We start from the raw sequence: 19,427 nt of genomic DNA, 5'->3' as shown, positions 1-19,427 counted from the left end.
TACTCCATGCAACAGGAACCTAAAAAAAAGCAAGAGTAGCTATCCTCTTGACAGATCAAGTAGATTTCAAACCAACACTGATTAAGAGAGATGAAGAAGGACACTACATCCTTGTAAAGGGAACAATCCAAGAGGAAGAGATGACAATCATAAATATCTATGCACCAAACACTAGTGCACCCAACTATATAAAACAAATACTGACAGACATGAAAAGTCATATATGCACTAATAAAATTGTAGTGGGGGACCTCAACACCCCACTGTCACAAATAGATAGATCAACTAGACTAAAAATAAGTAATGAAATACTAGAACTCAATCGAACTCTTGAACAAATGAACTTAACAGATGTTTACAAAGTCTTCCACCCCACAAAGTCAGAATACACATTCTTCTCAGCTGCACATGGGTCATTCTCAAAAATAGACCACATACTCACACATAGAACATGTTTAAGTAAGTGCAAAGGAATTGAAGTTATCCCCTGTATATTATCAGACCATAGTGCAATGAAATTGGAGATCCATAGCAAAGGAAACTCAAAAAATTTCATAAACCTGTGGAAATTGAACAACACTCTTCTGAATAACCAATGGGTCACAGAAGAAATTAAAGAAGAAATCAGACAGTTCCTTCAATTAAATGACAATGACAATACAACATATCGGAATCTATGGGACACAGTGAAAGGAGTCTTATGAGGGAAATTCATAGCAGTGAATATGCATATTAAGAAAACAGAATGAGCTCAATTAAACAACCTGATGCTGAACCTTAAGCTTCTAGAAAAAGAAGAGCAGGACAACCCCAAAGCTCATACAAGGGAGGAAATTATAAAGATCAGAGGAGAAATCAATGCAATGGAGACTAAGAGAATGATACAAAAAATTAATGAAGCCAAGAGTTGTTTCTTTGAAAGAATCAACAAAATTGACAAACCTTTAGCCAACCTTATCAGAAAAAGGAAAGAAAAGGCCCAAATCCATGCAATTAGGAATGAAAAGGGTGAAATTACAACAGACCTAGCAGAAATCCAGAGGATCATCAATACCTACTTCTAGAACCTATACTCCAATAATATAGACAACACAGAAGAAATGGATAGATTCCTAGATACATATGAATTACCAAAGTTCAGCGAAGAAGACCTAAAAATTCTGAGGGACCCAATATTAACCAATGAAATTGAAAATGTAATTAAAAACTTATCAACTAAGAAAAGCCTGGGCCCTGATGGCTTCACTGCTGAATTCTACAAGACATTTAGAGAGGAACTGCTGCCACTACTGTTGAAACTTTTCAATGAAATTGAAAGGGAAGCAATACTCACAATTTCATTCCTGGAACCAAGCATCACCTTGATCCCCAAAGCAGAGAAAGTCCCAACTGAAAAAGAGAACTACAGGCCAATCTCACTAGTGAACATAGATGTAAAAATCCTTAATATGATACTGGCAAATACAATGCAGAACATCCTCAAGAAGATCATACACCCTGATCAAGTGGGATTCATCCCAGGGATGCAGGGATGGTTCAATATACGGAAATCAATCAATGTAATACACTATATCAATAGAGCCAAGGACAAAAACCATATGATTTTCTCCATAGACGCAGAAAAAGCATTTGACAAAATCCAACATGCATTTATGATAAAAACCCTTCAAAAAATTGGAATAGATGGTCTCTACTTCAAACTGATAGAAGCCATCTATGAAAAACCAACAGCCAATATCATACTAAATGGTCAAAAACTGAAATCCTTCACACTCAAAGCAGGAACAAGACAAGGAGGTCCACTATCACCACTCTTGTTCAATATAGTTCTGGAAACATTAGCCATGGCAATTAGACAAGAGAAAGAAATAAAAGGAATAAAGATAGGAAATGAAGAAGTCAAATTGTCATTATTTGCAGATGACATGATACTCTATATAGAAGACCCCAAGAATGCCACCAAAAGTGTTCTAAACTTAGTAACCAAATTCAGTCAAGTAGCTGGTTACAAGGTCAGGACACAAAAATCAACAGCTTTCCTCTCCACCAATGACAGACTCACTGAGAGAGAAATAGGGCAAATAATTCCTTTCACAATAGCATCCAAAAAATTGAAATACCTAGGAATCATCCTAACTAAAGAAATCAAAGACCTCTTCTCTGAAAACTATGGCACTCTGAGAAGAGAGATTGAAGATGATATCAGAAAATGGACAGACATCCCGTGCTCCTGGGTAGGAAGGATTAATATAGTGAAAATGGCCATACTTCTAAAACTGCTATATAGATTTGATGCAATTCCAATTGAGATCCCAGCAGCATACTTCATAGACCTTGAGAGAACAATCCAAAAATTCATTTGGAACAAGAAGAAACCCATAATAGCAAAAGCAATTCTAGGTAACAGAGACATGGCAGGGGCGATCACAATCCCCAACCTGCAACTATATTACAAAGCTACTGTGATAAAAACGGCATGGTACTGGCAAAAAAACAGACTTGAGGACCAGTGGAACAGATTAGAAGATGCAGACACAACGCCGGAGACACACAGCCATGTCATCTTCGACAAAGGAGCCAAACACCCTCACTGGAGGAAAGATAGCCTCTTCAATAAATGGTGCTGGAAAAATTGGCCTTCAACTTGCCAAAGATTAAAACTAGACCTATATCTCTCACCATGCACTAAACTAAAATCAAAATGGATTAAAGATCTAAATATTAAAATAGAAACTCTGAACCAGTTGGAAAAGAGGTTAGGTAGAACCCTTGAAGACATTGGTGTAGGAAAAGATTTTATGAACAAAACCTCAGTTGCCTGTGAACTAGCACAAACAAGTGGGATCTCTTCTTATTAAAAGACTTCTGCGCAGCAAGAGTAACCACCAGCAGTGTGAAGAGACAACCCACAATGTGGGAAAAAATCTTCACCTGCTCTTCCTCAGACAAAGATCTACTATCTCAAATCTATAAAGAACTTAAAAAGGTCAGACCTCCCAAATTGAAAGACCCAATCCAAAAATGGGCATCTGAAATGAACAGACATTTCTCAGACAAAGAAGTAGAAATACCAAATAAATACATGAAAAACTGTTCAACATCACTGATCATTTGAGAGATGCAAATGAAAACAATGCTGAGATTCCACTTCACTCCAGAAAGAATGGCTGCTATCATGAAATCAACCAATAACAAATGCTGGCAGGGCTGTGGGGAAAGAGGGACCCTGCTCCACTGCTGGTGGGAGTGTAGACTGGTGCAAGCACTGTGGAAATCAGTATGGAAATACCTCAAAGAACTAGGACTGGAAGTCCCATTTGACCCCACTATTCCCCTGCTGGGGATCTTCCCCAAAGAATTAAAAGAATCATACCACAGTGATATATGTGCACCCATGTTCATAGCAGCACAGTTTGTGATAGCTAAAACTTGGAAACAGCCCAAATGCCCATCAACTGGAGACTGGACCAAGAAAATGTGGGTTTTTTTTTTTTAATAAAATGGAGTACTACTCAGCCATAAAAAATGAGAAATTAGAGACATTTATAGCTAAGTGGATGCACATGGAGGCAATACTCTTATGTGAAATAAATAGGACACACATGTGTAAATACCGAATAGTTTCTCTGGTGTGAGAAACTGAAAGTGTAAATAAGGACTAAATGTATAATAGGTAATGTGAAATAGGAAGAAAAGGGTCAAAGGGGAAGGAAATGGTAGGGCTAGGGGAAAGGATAGAAGGGAATGGGATTAATATGAGCAAATGGAAAAATAGGAACAAAATCTTTGTAAATAGGGAGGACTGGAGGGGTTGAAGGGAGCGCTGGGCAAGGGTGAAAAATAAGAACCAAGAGAGACTATGTAAAGGTGCAAATTTCCAATGATGAATGTCATTCTATTGTATACCTAAAATGTACCAATGATTAGAATGAATAATCGATAATGTAAAATAGGAAAAAAAGGTCCAAAGGGGTAGGGGTAGTGGGAGGAGCAAGGGAAAGGAAAGAAGGGAAAGGAAAAATGATGAGAAATGGAAAAAATGGAAATAAAGTCTCTGTAAATAGGGAAGGGTGGAGGGCGTGAAGGGAGGGCTAGGAATGGGGAAAAAATAAGAACCAAGATGCATTATGTAAAGGTACAATTCCCAATGAGAAATGTAATTGTGTTGTATACCTACAATGAAACCAATAAAAGAATTTAATAAAAAAATTTATTTAAAGCATCATAACACAGCAATATATGCATACTCATGTTTATAAGGGCATAGTTTGCAATAGCTAAATCTCCGGAACAGCCCAAATGCCCATCAACCAAAGAGATGAAGAAAATGTTTTTAAAAATACAATGGAGTACCACTCTGCCATAAAAATGGATAAATTTGAGACGTTTCTAGCTAAATGGATGCACCTTGAGACCCTACTGTTTAGTGAAATAAATTTGACACACATGTTTGCTTATAGCATTGTTTCTCTGGTGTGAGAAACCCAAAGTGTAAATAAGGATCAAAATATAGACTAGGTATTGGGAAATGGGAAGAAACTTTCAAATGAGAAGGGGAACAAGGGAGGAGGTGGGGGAAAGGAAGGAAGGGACAAAAAAGAGAATAGAAAAAATAAAGGAAACAAAGCTTTTGTAAATAAGGAGGATAAGAGGGGTTGAAGGGAGGGAAGGAGAATGGAGAAAAAAGAAGCAAGATATATCATGTGAAGGTACAAATTCCTTATGATGAATGTTATCATTATATATATCTAAAATGTACCAATAAAATTTTGAAAAGAGAAAGAAAAAATAAGTAAACTTGATACAAAGGGGAAAAACCATCAGCCTGGTTTACATAGTGAGACCTTATCTCAAAAAACTTAAAAAAAAAATGATGATTTAAGGAGAGCTCTATTGCTTGACATGAAGTTCTACTGAAAATTGAGTTGCAAGAAATTCATGCCAGAATTTGGGGTTTGGAGAGTTATGACGATGCTCCAGAAGATGGTCACAGGATTGTATTTTAATAAATGCAGAATTGTGTACATGGGGAAAAAAAACAAAAATAAAAGAAAGAACATAAAAAATAATATAATGTGGGCATGGTGGTTCATGCCTGCAATCCCAGCTCTCTGGGAGGCTGAGGCAGGAGTATTGCAATTTCCAGCCTGGGAACTTTAGTAACTTAGCAATCCTCTGTCTCACATAGAAAATAAGAATAAGATCTGGGGATGTAGCTCAATGTGAAGGCCTTAGTTTCAATCTCTAGGACCATAAAAATAAATACAAAGCCAGGTACACTGTCACACACAGGTAATCCTGTCATCCTAGCATTTTGGGAGGCTGAAGCACAAGGATTACAAAGTTGAGGCAGCTGGGGCAACTTTGTGAGAATCTGTCTCAAAAAAGTATAATTTATAGATTAAGATCTTTTACTCAGATCATCTGTAGATAATCTAAGCTTTGTCTTTTTGCTTGATAAACAGGTTATTTCTGACATAGAACACAGAGATGACAAACTAACTTGCTTAAGTACAAAAGAGAGACTATCCACGAACAATCTGGGTTCCTTTGGGAAGGAAGATTTTTCCCTGGTGGTGTCAGGAGTGCTTCAATCCCAGCAGGGCAGAGGTGTGTTTTTCCCATGGCTGTTCTGATGGAGTGACATTCCCTGAAGGTCCCTGACTTCTCTCGTGCTGTACTTTGCAGAGGCGTTTTTCCACATGGAATGTCTTTCCCTCCTATCCTACTGCTAAACTCTCGCTGATCTTTTATGACTATGTTCAGGCTTTGTCTTTAACTTTAACCTCTAAGTCTTCCCAGTGGCCATCCTTCCTCCGAGGGCCCTTATTCCTCCCCATGAAACCCTTTCCTGGACATCTTCTTCCTGGGATTGCAGTCAGGCATATAATCATGCACCTCTGCTTCTTCCAACATGAAGAATGTGCCTTGTATCATTCAGCTCTTGTACAGGAGCTGGAGACACAGAAAGGCTTGGGTTGCAATGTGCTCCTAATGCAGTATGTGACCCCAAGAAAGCATTACAGACCAAGAACTACCTGCTCAATTACCCTGAAGTCAAGGGTCCAGGAATTGGGCTGCTGGGACTTCCAAAGGGGGTGAACTATGCCTCGCCGTGGCCTCTTTTCTGAAGGGCATCACAGCTGCTGTCATCATCAATGGATCTGTAGCTGCTGTCAGGGGAACCATACACTATAAGGATGAATCTGTTCCTCCTGTGACTATCATGAGGGATCAAGTCAAGATTACCAAAGATGGCATCATGGACATTGTGGATGCCCTGAAAAGCCCTTTGGAAGACAAGAAGAGCTTCATTCCTGTGGAAAGTCTGACACCACCTTCCTGTTCCTTGTAGGTGAGGATGATCACAACTGGAAGAGTGAGTTCTATGCTAATGAGGCCTCTAAGCGCTTACAGGCCCATGGGAAGACAAAGCCCCAGATCATCTGTTATCCTGAAACTGGGCACTATATTGAGGTCCTTTATTTCCTCTTGTGCAAGGCTGCTCTGCATAACTTGGAGCAGGTCTGGTTGAAAAAGCGGGGAGGAGGGAACTGAGAGGAGGTGAGACAGGAAAGCTGTCAGGTGAACTGGGCACAGTAGCACATGCCTGTAATCCCAGCTACTCGGGAGGCTGAGGCAGGAGGATCACAAGTTCAAGCCCAGAGTTGGCAATTTAACAAGACCTTGTCTCAAAATAAAATTTAAAAAAGGGCTGGGGATAAGGCTCAGAGGTAGAGCACTTGTCTAGGGCATGCAAGGCCTTGAGTTTGAACACCAATATTAAAAATAAGAAGAAAAAAAGAAAGAAAAAGAAATCTTTCAGATGGACAGGTCAGTTTGGATCACCATAGAAAATATTCATTTATTTATAATACTTTATAATTAGATGTTTCTGTAATTAAATTGATTGCTTCATCTCCCTCTGATGTTCTGAGTTGTTAATGTTTATGATACTTGTAGAGTAGTAAGGGGTATTCACTTAGGATGTTTGCAACAGTCAGTTTTAAAAGCCTTCAAATAATATTTAAAAATCTATTATGTGTCCAATCTTTGGGGCATTCTCCAAGGCACTATAAGAAACATAATAAGGGGCCAGGGATGTAGCTCAGTGGCACCGCCCCTGCCTGGCAAGCACAAGGTCCTAAATTGGATTCCTGGTACCAGAAAAGAAAGAAAGAAAGAAAGAAAGAAAGAAAGAAAGAAAGAAAGAAAGAAAGAAAGAAAGAAAATAAAAAGCATGAGGGAAAAAAGCTAGCTGTGTGGAGCCACAAATAGGGGCAAACATATCAGAATTTATAACTCCTTTCAGTGAAAAAGGATATCAAAAAGCAGTCTATTCTTATTCATAAACCAATAAATAATTGCTCTAGCAGTTCAAAAGAACGAGGTGGGCCGAAAGTTTTCACGAAGAAAGTGAAAGCTGAGCTTGGAGCTGAAGGACACGTAGCGCTTGGACAGACAAAGAGGAGGAGGAGACTATGAAAGGAAAGCAGCTTTGGCTTGGGCTCAGTCATCTCCAGGTTCCTCCTCCGCTTACGGGGCTCAGCCGGTGGCCTTTCTCCTTTCTCCCACCGAATCTCTGCTAGCTTATCTGTCTCCGGCTTCCTCCAGAGAGGATGGAGCTCCCTGTGTGCACTCCTGCCCTAACTGAGGTGCTGTACTGCATTGGAAAACAGGATCATTCTGCCACTTATTTGCTCTGTACACAGGACAAGTATACAGGCCTTTCTAGACCTCAGTTTTGTCATTTGTAAAATAGACTCCTACCTCAAAGGGTTGTTTTGAAAGTTATAAAGAATGAAGTGTGTGAAGTAATTTAGGCAGGTAAAGTTCACAGGAGGACCCAGTGAAAGCTCAGAATGTGTGTTGAGGGGAGGGAGTAGAGCAGACGACCTCGTAGGGGGGCACTGGGAAGGCAGCTGGGCCTCCATCCCTGCGCAGCCAGAGATTATGGCACATTGCTGGTTTCTAAAATCTGCCTCTTCTCTTTTTCTCCTTCAGTTTTATGTTTCAGGGAAAATTTGAAAGTAATCCCATCATTCTGGGAGGCTAAGGAAGAATCATCACAAGGTCTAAGGCCAGCCTGGGGCTACTTAGTGACTTAGCAAGACCCTGTCTCAAAATGAAAAATTAACAAATGGGCTGGGGATGTAGCTCAGTGTGAAGTCCTTTGGTCCAATCCCCAGTACTGCTAAAGAAAAAAAAAAAGGAGAGAAAACTTGAAAGTGACATCAAAATTTACGAAGCTTAACGGATTTAAACTTCTCATTAAGACACTTAAATTAGATAAATAAAAAGAAAAGCAAAAATGCAGATTTTTATCATTTTTTATGTTAATACTTCCTACTGAAAATCTACAGTGGACTTATTTTGAATTTGAAAGAACCACATGCTCATTTTCTGACCAGAAGTTTTACAAATTTGTGAGTATAGCCAAAAGAGAAAATAAAATGTATTAAAGAACCTGAAAACACTAAGGGACAAAATTACTATGTTTGAAAAAGTATCCAGGAATGAAGTGCTTTAAAGGTAGTTAAACATTCATTTGGTATCTAGTTTTTAAATCATTTAAATTTAATGTTTAGCTCATTCAAATTCTATGTGAAAATTTTATTTCTAGCTAAAGATGCTCATGAATGCAAACTAGTTAATGGAGACACTGATAGGTATAAAAGCACACAGTAGCATATGAAATTCCCTGTGTGGTTCTGGTAAATGTAGATGCTGCAGTGGAGGAGCATGCAGGGAGCCACTGAAAGTTAAATTGCTTGGAACCCACAGACATCCTGTTCTCTGAAAAAGAGTCAGTTGATATCTGTTCAACAAGCACTATATTTGTAGCTCTGCTTATTAATTTCTCTCTTATTTAAAAAAAAAAAAGGGAAAAAAGAGAAAAAAAAACCGCACTAGGTTTTTCATGCTAAAAGCTCAGAGAACAGTTTGTCTTCTGAGCCTGCAAAGACAGGGGTACAATTTCTAGAGAAGAGGGAGTGGATTAAAAACCCCCAAAACTGAGCAGAACAATGCAGTTAGATCACCTCTCTCTGAGGCTCTTAACTACTTACTCTCTTCAGATTGAAATCCAGCTTTTGTGATATATTGTGTCCCATGGTCATTAAATAGGTGCTTGTACACAAACAGAACAAGGAATCTTTTCCTTTATTCTTCATGAAACCTTCCTGCATTGAAGTAAAAAGTCATCAATTCAAAAAGAACTTCATTAAGATCTATTGTTCTTACTCTGACAGTTTAAGCCCAAAGCCTCCTGGTCTTTTTTATTTCTCTAAAGAGGATCACATTAAGGATCCTAACTCTGCAACTGAATTAATCTGCAAACCCCGTGGGATTCTGAGATAAAGGCGGGAACCCATTATGAACGTTAATTGTAGTTGTACATTCACAAATGCAACAGGTCAGTCCTCATTTGTATGGGGTTTACTGTCCATGTAAGCGTTCACTCTAGAGGACTCTCCATCCACATCGTAAGGTATATGCCAAAAAAGGATTTATATATAAAAAAAAAATCCGTTTCTTGAGGAACCAATAAACCCTTAAAGCAGCTACCCTGGGGGCAATGGCGTTGCCCAGTGATGGCGCTCTGCCTGAGGTAAGGGCCCAGAGAAGCAAATGGTGCAGCGACAAGAGGGGAAGCTTTGGGGAAAGACCTCTGAACCCTGTGCTTGAGACCCAGTGCTTGAGAGCAGCAGACTGGAGAATCCCAAAACCGTTCTGATGTTGTCCATCAAGAAAATCAGGGAAATATAGAAATAGAGTGTGCTGTCCTGATGCTTCTTTTATTATCTCACCAACCTTTCACCTGGCAAAAGGCATCAAATGTGACACATTCAAGGCAAGAACAATGGCATCCAGGCTTTTGTTGTTATTGCAGCTCCTGTTGCAATTCGTAGTTTTCTTTGTTTAGAAACCGTTAGAAGGGAAAGGAGTCAGTGGGGGAAAGAATGTGGCAGGGAGAGGAGCATCCATGTCTGTCTGCTGTTTTCCGCACACTGCGGTCACGTAACCACACACGGTGCACTGGAAGAGGCTGTTACTGAATATGGCCACTTCCTCAGAGAATGGGAAACTTAGATGGGAAACAAATAGCTGGGATATTGTCAGCTCTTAAGTCACAGATGACCTCAAAGTAACCACGTTCAGGGAAAGCATAGATGTCATATATTGAATCTCAAAATACTGATAAGAACACAAAGGGAAAAGTACATGAAGTTCATTTTTTTAAATACATAAATGTATGTGGGCCACATTGTTTATGGGAGGGTAAAAAAATCCAACTGGAATCTGAAAAATGCATTCCCTTCTTATCTCTTTACAGTTGTAATAAGCTAATCTTGTTATGAAACAAGATTATCATAGAATATGCCTTTTCAAAAATAAATTCTGTCAGTTAAAGAGTTTTTTTTGTCCATGAACATTTTAAGGAGATTTATCGGAACTTTATATTTTAAAAAGAGGTCATTCTTATCAGTTCAGCACCTGTAATGAGACAACCCTTTGTCCTCTAGGGAGTCAAAGTCTCAGGCTGAATGACAGGCCTCAGGGAAAGGCGCCTTCTTCCGGCCACCTCTGTTCACTAGAAGGTACTCAAAGCTCCGTCCAGCAAGAGCAGACTTTCCCAACATGGGAACTCCAGGAGATGTGAAACCAATCTGAAGGCTAATACTGGGATCTTTTGTTACAAATCGTGACTAGTTGAATACAGAAAATACCAACAAGAAAAAACACAGGGTCTGGCTGATTCCCCTGAGGTAGGAGAGAGGAAATTTCTAGGGAGGTTGGGTTTCGTTTTTGTGTAATTACACACTCCATTGAATTTAATTATCTCGTAGTTAAGTTCCTAGAAGACAAATGTCTCCTCATTGTATACCTTCATTTTCTTTGCAGTGTAATCACATTTTTCTACACTTTTTTTTTTCCATGTGAAATTGTATTTAAGGTAATGTTAAGGTTTGGCGTGAAACTAGAGCTTTCTTTACCAACTGTTTTCATTGCCTATTATTTTGCTGAGCTCATTTTATGTGAAAAATTAAACATCAGTTAAGACTTTATTTTTGCATCACAGGTCCATATTCTCATTTATCTAGCTTTCTGAAGCTACTGTTAGATTTTTCTAGGTCTGATTATTAGGCCATTTAAAGGATCAGCTCCCATCTGAGCTGCCCCGCTGGCTGGCAGGATACCGGAAAGATGAGGTTTGGAAAGTTTGAACTCAGAGGCCGGAGATTTCAACATCATGCCAGACATTCTGTAACTCTTCTCAGTGTGAGTTTGACAACTTCGTCTGTCTAAATTAGGTCCAAAGTAGATTGTTGCCAAGTGCGGTCATGGGAAGAATGCCGGTGGGAGACCTGGTTTCTTTCTAGGTGCAGCTCTGCCACTAATTTGCTACGTGACTAAAGCCTTTTTTCAGCATTCAGCCAAGATGTGTGAGTGCCTCTCACATGGCAGTTGCCTGTGTTGCTGTGGTGTTGCTTTTCTTCTTGAATATTAAGAAAAACTTTAGCATAGTAGCTAAAAGCAAGTCTCTGGAATCAGAGCTGCTCTTGAGTCCCAGCTTTATGATTTGTTAATGTATTCATGCATTTTAGTTGCTTTACTTTTAAAATGGGAATAATGATTTATGTGTCACAGAGTTGATTGAGATCTAAAAGAGATAATGAAGACAATATGCTCAGCACAGTGCCTGGCCAGTAAGTGTCTTTCAAGTGGGCAGTGCTGCTGTCACACTGAGAGCCTAGGGCCAGTGACTGTCACTGGGATGATAATCAGAGGATTGGTCTGTTGAGTCCTCAGATTACACTTGCCATTGGGCAAGTAATTTACCTTTTCAACCTGGATGCATATATGAATGAGAAGAGAAGAAGGCTTGCTTTCCTGAAAGTTCTTTAGTGGACTAAAATAGAAGGTTGTGAAAATACTACTGTTAGTCTGTCTCCTTCCACTCTTAGTCCAAGCCCCAGCTCTACAAAGAATGTTGTAGGACACTTTTTTTTGGTCTTGGTTAACATTTGTCAAAGATTACCAGTTTTCTTCAGAATTCCATCCAAATTTATTGATATGGGATTCTAAGGTGTGAACCCTAGTCTCTCTTAGGCTAAGACTGCTATTTTTATCCACCTTCCCATTGTCTCCAGCTAATTTATAGCCACATGGAAAAAATACACATTTCCTTGACTGTACTTTGTGTTTGCAAAGCCTATTACTACTGTTTAAGGACCCCTTCTCTTCTCTTCCTTCCCTTCCCTTCTCTTCCCTTTCCTTTCCCTTCCTTTCCCTCCCTTCCCTTTTCTTCCCTTCTCTTTCCCTCCTTCCTTCCTCCCCCTCCTCCCCTGCTTTGTTTCTCTCTTTTGTTTTTCTGTGGTCTGGGTGAACTCGGCCTTCTGCTTAATAGGCAAGCACTGTATCACCAAGATGCATCCTTGGTCTCCTTTTCCTTTTTCCTTAGCAAACCCCAATCATTTGTCCTGACTCTCCTGTATATTCTACAGGCTTTCCCTACTATTTCAGGGGTGAATGAGCTCATTGCTCTATTCCCCTCCAATACAACAATTTGTCAATGTCTTTATTCAGCAGAGCAAGTGACTTTGAGATTTTCTTTTTTAATTAGTGTACCATATATACTCAGTTAAGACTAAGCATAGTTTTATTCATCTTTGGATCCCAAGGTTCCAGAACAATGCCTGGTTATGTTTTTGACATTCAATGAATTATTTTAAATTTAATTTAATTTTTTTAGTATTAGGGATTGAACTGAGGACTTCATGCATGCTAAACACACACTCTATGGTGGAGTTACACCACAGCGCTCCCACAATTATTTTTAAACAGCAACAAAAGAAGAGAGGGCCAAGGATTTAGCTCAGTGGCACAGTGCCTGGCTCATCACAAGCATGAGGTCCTGATTTTGATCCCTGGTATAAAAAAAAAAAGAGAAAGAGAAACGATGAAAGTGTTGTGCCCAGATCGCGAGGTCCCCAAAGACCACCAAGGAGCCAATTCCGATGCAAACACACGAGGGTCGCTTATTCAAGCTCGGGCAGGGACTCTCAACCGTCACCGACTCAGCGGGTCAGGATTGAGAGCCCCGAATTTCAAATTAGTGGGGTTTTTATAGAGGTTACACCAAGGTTTGGAGATTTTTCACTTAGCAGTTACATGGTTGGTTAATATTTAGCAAGCATGAAGTGTACATTTCTGATTGGCTAGGTTCATGGGGGGCGGGGGGTTGAGGGGCGGTTACATGTAGGTTTTACGAGGGAAAGGAGGGACAAAGGTTAGTGGTCGACTGTCACGTACTGACGGTCAGCAGACACACTGACTATTAGTCACGACCATTACGTACTGACAGGCAGCACATCTACAGATTGTTCTATGGATAGGGGGCCCGGAACGTTCTTTTCCTAGGCAAACAGATGGTTGAGTAATTAACTTAGGAACTCTGCTTCGGTACAGATTGTGTCTTTTGTCCCCGAGCATGCACATTTCAACCATTAATTTGTGAGGACAACAGAGACTAGGGGAATAGTGCATTTTAGCAAAATGGAGTCGCTTTGGTCTTACAAAAGTTTTTATCACTATTGATTTCATTTTTACTGTAAAGTTATTTGAGTTAGGAAAGGTTACAGGTTACAGAGGTTACAGGTATTTGGAACACATTGCCCCAAAGATTCAGTGCAGGATGAACTGGCATCCCAGGCTAGAAGAAGCCTCTAAAGTCAGATGCTTTGAACAATTATAATTTCAATATTTACTAGTATTAAGACAACAAAGTGGTGAAGCTTCTCTTTCTTGTAGTACATACCATTAATATGGAGATGTTTCTGAGGAAAAATCATTAATTAATTAAAAAGTGAATTAAGTATGCCTGGGTAATCAATTTAAGGATTTTTCTGAGTTGGAGTCTTAATGGAAAAACCATACTGATCTTTTATAATGACTTGAAAAAAACCGTGGTCAGCTGTCATAAAATGTCAACACAAATGACTGAAAAATCATTACCAACTCAAAATGAAAAAAAAAATTGGTGGGAGGGGAGGGAGGTGGGTAGGTTAGATGGAAAAAGATGGAAAGAAAGCAAGATTTTAGGGCTTTGAGACTTCCCTAGTATGACAGGCAATAATGTCTAGGCCTGAATTTCTGACTCCTCCATAAGACATCCCCAAGTAAAGTTTTGGGGTAAAATAAGTTTGCTTTGGGTTTATTTATTATTAGCTTCCTTTCTTGGGCTTCACAGTCAGTAGTTCAAAATATTTTTCTGTTTGATTTTCCTATTTTTTCCAAATCTCAACAGGGTTGTGACCCTCTAACATAACCCAGGCCCTGAGGAACCTTTTTGCTCTGCATTTTCTTCTAGAAATCCAGTAGGCTTTTCAGCATCTCTACATTAAAGCAAACTGTGGAACAAATCCACCCTGGGGTGCTGCCTTCCCAGGGCAGTTTGTGTTTGAAAAGGTGTCAGTAAGTTAACTAAAATGCATTTCTAAAGGATAGAATTTCAAGGGATGTGAAAAAGTGAAGTGTGGAATTTCATGCCTTTTAGGATAATGTTAGCCTTGGGCACTTCTTGGTCCTAGATTGTTGCCTCTGGGTTTCCTGTCACTCAGGGGAGTGGAAAGAGTAGGAGGAGATGTCAACTGGACTTGGTGGGACAGGAGCTGGTAACAAATGGCCCTCGGAAAGGGACAGGAAATGGTCATTGGCAAGTGAGGGACTAGGTGTGGTGTCTTAACCTGTTCAGAGTCAGCACCTAAGCATTTTGTTGACAGCTGTAAACAACATTCCTTGTAGCACCACAATACTAAGGTTGTTACTGTACACTTTAAAAACTCAGTGTGTTTTGGGGCGGGGGATGTAGCTCAGAGGTACCACACCTGCCTGGTTAAGCACAAGGTCCTGAGTTCAATCTCTGGTACTGGAACAAAAACAAAAACAAACAAAAGAAAAACCTCACTGTGTTTCAAAGACAGGTACAATGAAAACACACACAGGGCAGTTGACTTCTATTGTTGAAGGCTTCTGATCCCGCAGTAGAAGATATAATTATAGGAATGGTCCAATGTTTTAATTAAGCTATTCATTTTCCTGCAATTACAGAGTAAACCACTGCATCTTATTTTATTTTATTTTTGGGTACTAGGAATCGAACTCAGGACCTTGAACTTGTCAGGCAGGTGTGGATCCAAGCTACATCCCCAGCTCAAACCATCCCATTTTAAATGCCAAGTGAACAGTGTATGGTGATGGACTCCTATAATCCCAGCACTAGGGTGGCTGAGGCAGGAGGATGGTGAGCTCAAGGTCACCCCTGGGCTATGTGGGGAATTCAGAGCCAGCCTGGACTACATAGCAAGACCTTGTCTCAAAAAATAAAAATAAAAAATAGCCAAGTGAGTTTTATAAAAGAAAGACGTACAATTCCTATTTTTTTAAAAAAGAACTTTAGATGTTGACTACCATTAAAATCATAGATCCAGAGCTGGGAGGAAATTTAAAGATCATTCTCCTCTGCTCTCTATAAGTTGCTCTTCCTTGAAGAGATGGGAACACAAGGTAGAGGAAATAATTTGTCCTGGGATCCAAATAACCTCAGTTATTCTCTAATATTGCCACAAGCTCTGTGCATGATCTTAGAAAAGTTACTTTTTTTAGGAGGTGGAAAACTGGCATCCAAAGGTCCAGTTTTACTGCAATTCTGTTTTGTTTTTTTCCACAGTATTTAGAAAACAGGAAAATTTCACCTAAAAATCCGGACTTGCAATTGCTTCTGAAAAAAAGGGGGACATTCCATTGATATTTGACCTTTTTTCAGAAGGACATTTGAGCAGGGCCGAATAATACTGTCCCCTTGAGCTAAGCCTGTGCTGTCCTCCCCAAACAGTTTTCTTATCCAGACTCAGCATGTCGTTTATCATCTGCCTTGGAAGGCACCAGGCCTGCAACCTCTAAGATAGCCATCCAGATATCAACGTTACTATCCGTAAAATAGACACTGGGGAGAGTGACGGGCAATTTTAGAAAACTGGTTTTCAAATGTAATTGATTATAATTTAGCATATCAAAAAATACAAATTCTTAGACTTCATTCATGTGAATTCTTAATAATCAGATGTGGGATGAGGGGTCTATTTCTAAAAAAAATTCCCCAGTTTATTCCAGCAAAAAGCTAACATTAGATAAAATCCTGGTTTATGTGATCTCTAAAAGTCTAGCTTTAAAGTTCTATCAATTCAACTAACCCCAGATTTCTAGTTTGATAATTCATTTTCAGGTCAATGGACCTCAATGCATTTAAGCCTGTGGTAGAATTATTACATCCAGTTAGCCACTGAGTTAAATTGTTTTCAATCAGATGCGGGCTATTTACCATAACATCCCCCAGCTTGTGATGTGAAAAGGAACAAAGGGGCATGGGGAGTGAATAATACACATCTGTCACTTCCACATTAAAGAGACTTATTCACACAGCAGGTAAATATTCCCACAGCCTGGTCTCACTTTTCTGGGGATATGCATTAAAAAAAGAGTTAAGGAAGAAAGGAAATTCTTATCAATGTACCATTTGAGTGTAAATAACAGAAAGGGACATTTCGGATATTCAGGATTAAAGACCCTCTGATAACAGGCACATTTCACATAGGCCTTTTAAACTCATGTTAAGCACTGTGTCTTAGAAACATGAAAAAAAATACAGGAAGGATTTAAATCTGATGCAGTGGGGTCTTTAAAAATTTGGCACAAGTCTTTTTGTTCTTTCAACTCACCCTTCAAGGTATTACAATGTGAGAGAACGCAGGCTTCTGCTCGCACTGCTTAATATCAGACAACTCTGTTGACTGATGCGTGTGGACAAGAAGCTTGGGGAGCTGGGTGGTTTCTATGGAGATGGGAATTAGTGAGGAAGTTGCTTTCCTTTTGATTATTCTCCATCCTGATAGGGACAATTGCAACCATTTATCTTTTCTTGAAAGAATAAGGACATCTTTGGGAACGATACAAGAACTTGAGTGAAACTATTCCATGTTAAATATTCTAAAATACCAACCTCTTGCTTTTTGCAGTGTGAATCATACGTTCTTTGATGGTGGCCTTTGCCTGAGGGAGGCATGATTCTTATTTTTGTCAGAGAACAAAATCAGGACAGCCAAGATTAGCTTCAGTTATGTTTTATAGTATCATATATATAATTATAATATTATATAGTTGAGATGTGCACTACATATTTGTAATGATATTATTCCTAATTTATATTTAACCTGTGGACAATATATAAGACTCTTGTTTATATTTGAGGAAAAAGAGACACATACATAACTAGTGCTGCTTTTCTGATAAACTCAAGTATATTTTTTATAATCTGTGGAAAATGAATGTGTGAATAAAATAATGTTTCTGGAATCCAAATCTAGTAACTTTCTCTGCTGTATTACCATCCATATTTTTTCTTTCTTATTCTTTGGCAATACATAATGTAACACACTTGAATTAAATAGAAATATATAAAGCAAAAAGTGAGAGCTATACAAGAGATACCAAATTATCTTTTTAGCTGATGTTCTTTCAGATTTTTCTTTGCTTGCATGTATATACACAGAGATATATGGGTAATTTATTTGCTCATATCTTATAATTACAAAATAAGTTTTAGAGTCCTGAAATTTCCTTTTTTCCTGATGTTATGGATTATTTCTACATCAGTGCATCTAGGTCTGTATTTCTTTTTTCTTTTTCCTTTTAAATGGCTGCATGGTAATTCATTACATGATTGTATAATAATTTACTTAATCATTACCTTATTCTAGGTATTTTAGTTATCTTGTCTTTTTCTCCTACTTTTCTTTCTTTTTCCTCTTCTTGCTCCTTTCTTCTCCTCCATCTCCTTTTCCAATAATGCTGCTAATTAGAAGTTTGGTAAGTAATATCAATATGTTTGCTTAACCGGCACCACTTTTCATTGGAGAGAGCTCATGAAAAGTATTATTCTCAACAGGCTGATGAACGTTGGTTTTACAGGAGTAGTGAAAAGCAGTGACTGGTGGTCCCAGGGTATACTCCTCTGATCATTACTGCTTTAATTCACATTGTAAAATAACGCTAGAACCTTCTAACTCCTGTGGTTTTCAATCTTGCTTACACATAGCATCTTTTGAGGAACTGTAAAATTTCTGATCTGGGGTAGTGCTACAATCAAATCTCTGAGGGTGAATCCCAGTTATCAGTAGTTTATTTTTATTTTATTGTTATTATTTTTTGAGGTACTAGAGTTTGAACCCAGGGCCTTTACAATGAGCTATATCTCCAGGCCTTTTTAAATTTTGAAATCTTGCTAAGTCATTAAATTACCTAGGCTGGGTTTGAACTTTCAGTCCTCCTGCATCAGCCTCCCAGAATGCTGGGATTACAGATGTGTGCTACCATGCCTGGCTGTCATCAATACCTTTCTTTTTTAAAATTTTTGATTTTTAATTTTTTTGTGTGTGACAGTCTTACTGTATAGTTTAGGTTGGCCTTGAACACATTATGTAGCCCAGGCTCACCTCAAATTCGTTGTGGTCCACCTGCCTCAGCCTCCCTAAGTGCTGGGATTATAGGCATGTGCTACCACACCCAGTTGTTGTCAGCACTTCTTCAAGCTCTTCAGATGAATCTTATGTGTGTGGATGGCATCATGAACTGGTGCTCAAAATAAATCCAAACTTAGTTTAAGGCTCTGCAGTCATTGTCTTGCAATACATAGTCATTTTATCTTTGAAACTGTGGCTTTTTTTCTTCAAATGTGCAGCTATGGAACAACTGAGCAGAGGTGATGTGTGCAATGTGTGTCTACTGTATCTTGCTGCACTGTTCCCATACAGACTTTGCCATGATTCAGGCTCTGAGTTCTGTTGGATATAACACACCTGGAGTTCAGGGAAGCTCCAAATGGGTTCAAGCTGGACATGTTACACTAGGATGAAGTAGGTGGGGAGATGACAGCCCCCATATTTCCATTCAAACCAGAAAGGCACAGTTTTTATTCGAATCAGAACTTGCTCCAAACAGAGAGAGAGGGAGGGTGGGAGGGAGGGAGGGAGGGAGAGAGAGAGAGAGAAATGATGTTTTAAAACTGCAAACAACCAGAGAGGCTTATCAAATCCTTTCTTATGTTCCTTTCCTGCACTAGCTATGTCATTTACACAAAGTCTTACCCTTACATTCACGCCAAAAGAAGACAACCTATAGTTCACTTTACTCTTAGACTTTTCTCCGTTATCCATAAATTGAAGAAAAAGTGTGTGTGTGAACTGAAATGTGAAATATTGACAACTAATCTAGCTGTGGGAATATTTCCACTCTTCTGGTTAGAACAAAATGCTTATTAATGCACAAGCTATGAAATGCAAATTGGATAATGTTTGATGACTCTGTGC

The 19,427-nt window shown here is 39.1% G+C and overlaps 2 pseudogenes; both read left to right on the top strand.

The window, feature by feature from the left end:
* The first annotated feature begins 5,921 nt into the window (after positions 1-5,921).
* On the top strand, positions 5,922-6,558 carry LOC101696582 (acyl-coenzyme A thioesterase 1-like; annotated as a pseudogene).
* A 3,019-nt stretch (positions 6,559-9,577) lies between these two features.
* The window catches only part of LOC110348536 (tRNA pseudouridine synthase Pus10 pseudogene), a 114,437-nt pseudogene continuing 104,587 nt past the window's right edge, over positions 9,578-19,427 (top strand).

Source organism: Heterocephalus glaber, unplaced genomic scaffold, assembly GCF_053883595.1.
Source record: "Heterocephalus glaber isolate CG9 unplaced genomic scaffold, H.glaber_assembly_v1.0 deba00001553, whole genome shotgun sequence".
In the NCBI taxonomy this organism is placed as follows: Eukaryota; Metazoa; Chordata; class Mammalia; order Rodentia; family Bathyergidae; genus Heterocephalus; species Heterocephalus glaber.
The sequence above is the reverse complement of the archived record's forward strand: the minus strand, read 5'-3'. Positions and strand labels throughout refer to the sequence as shown.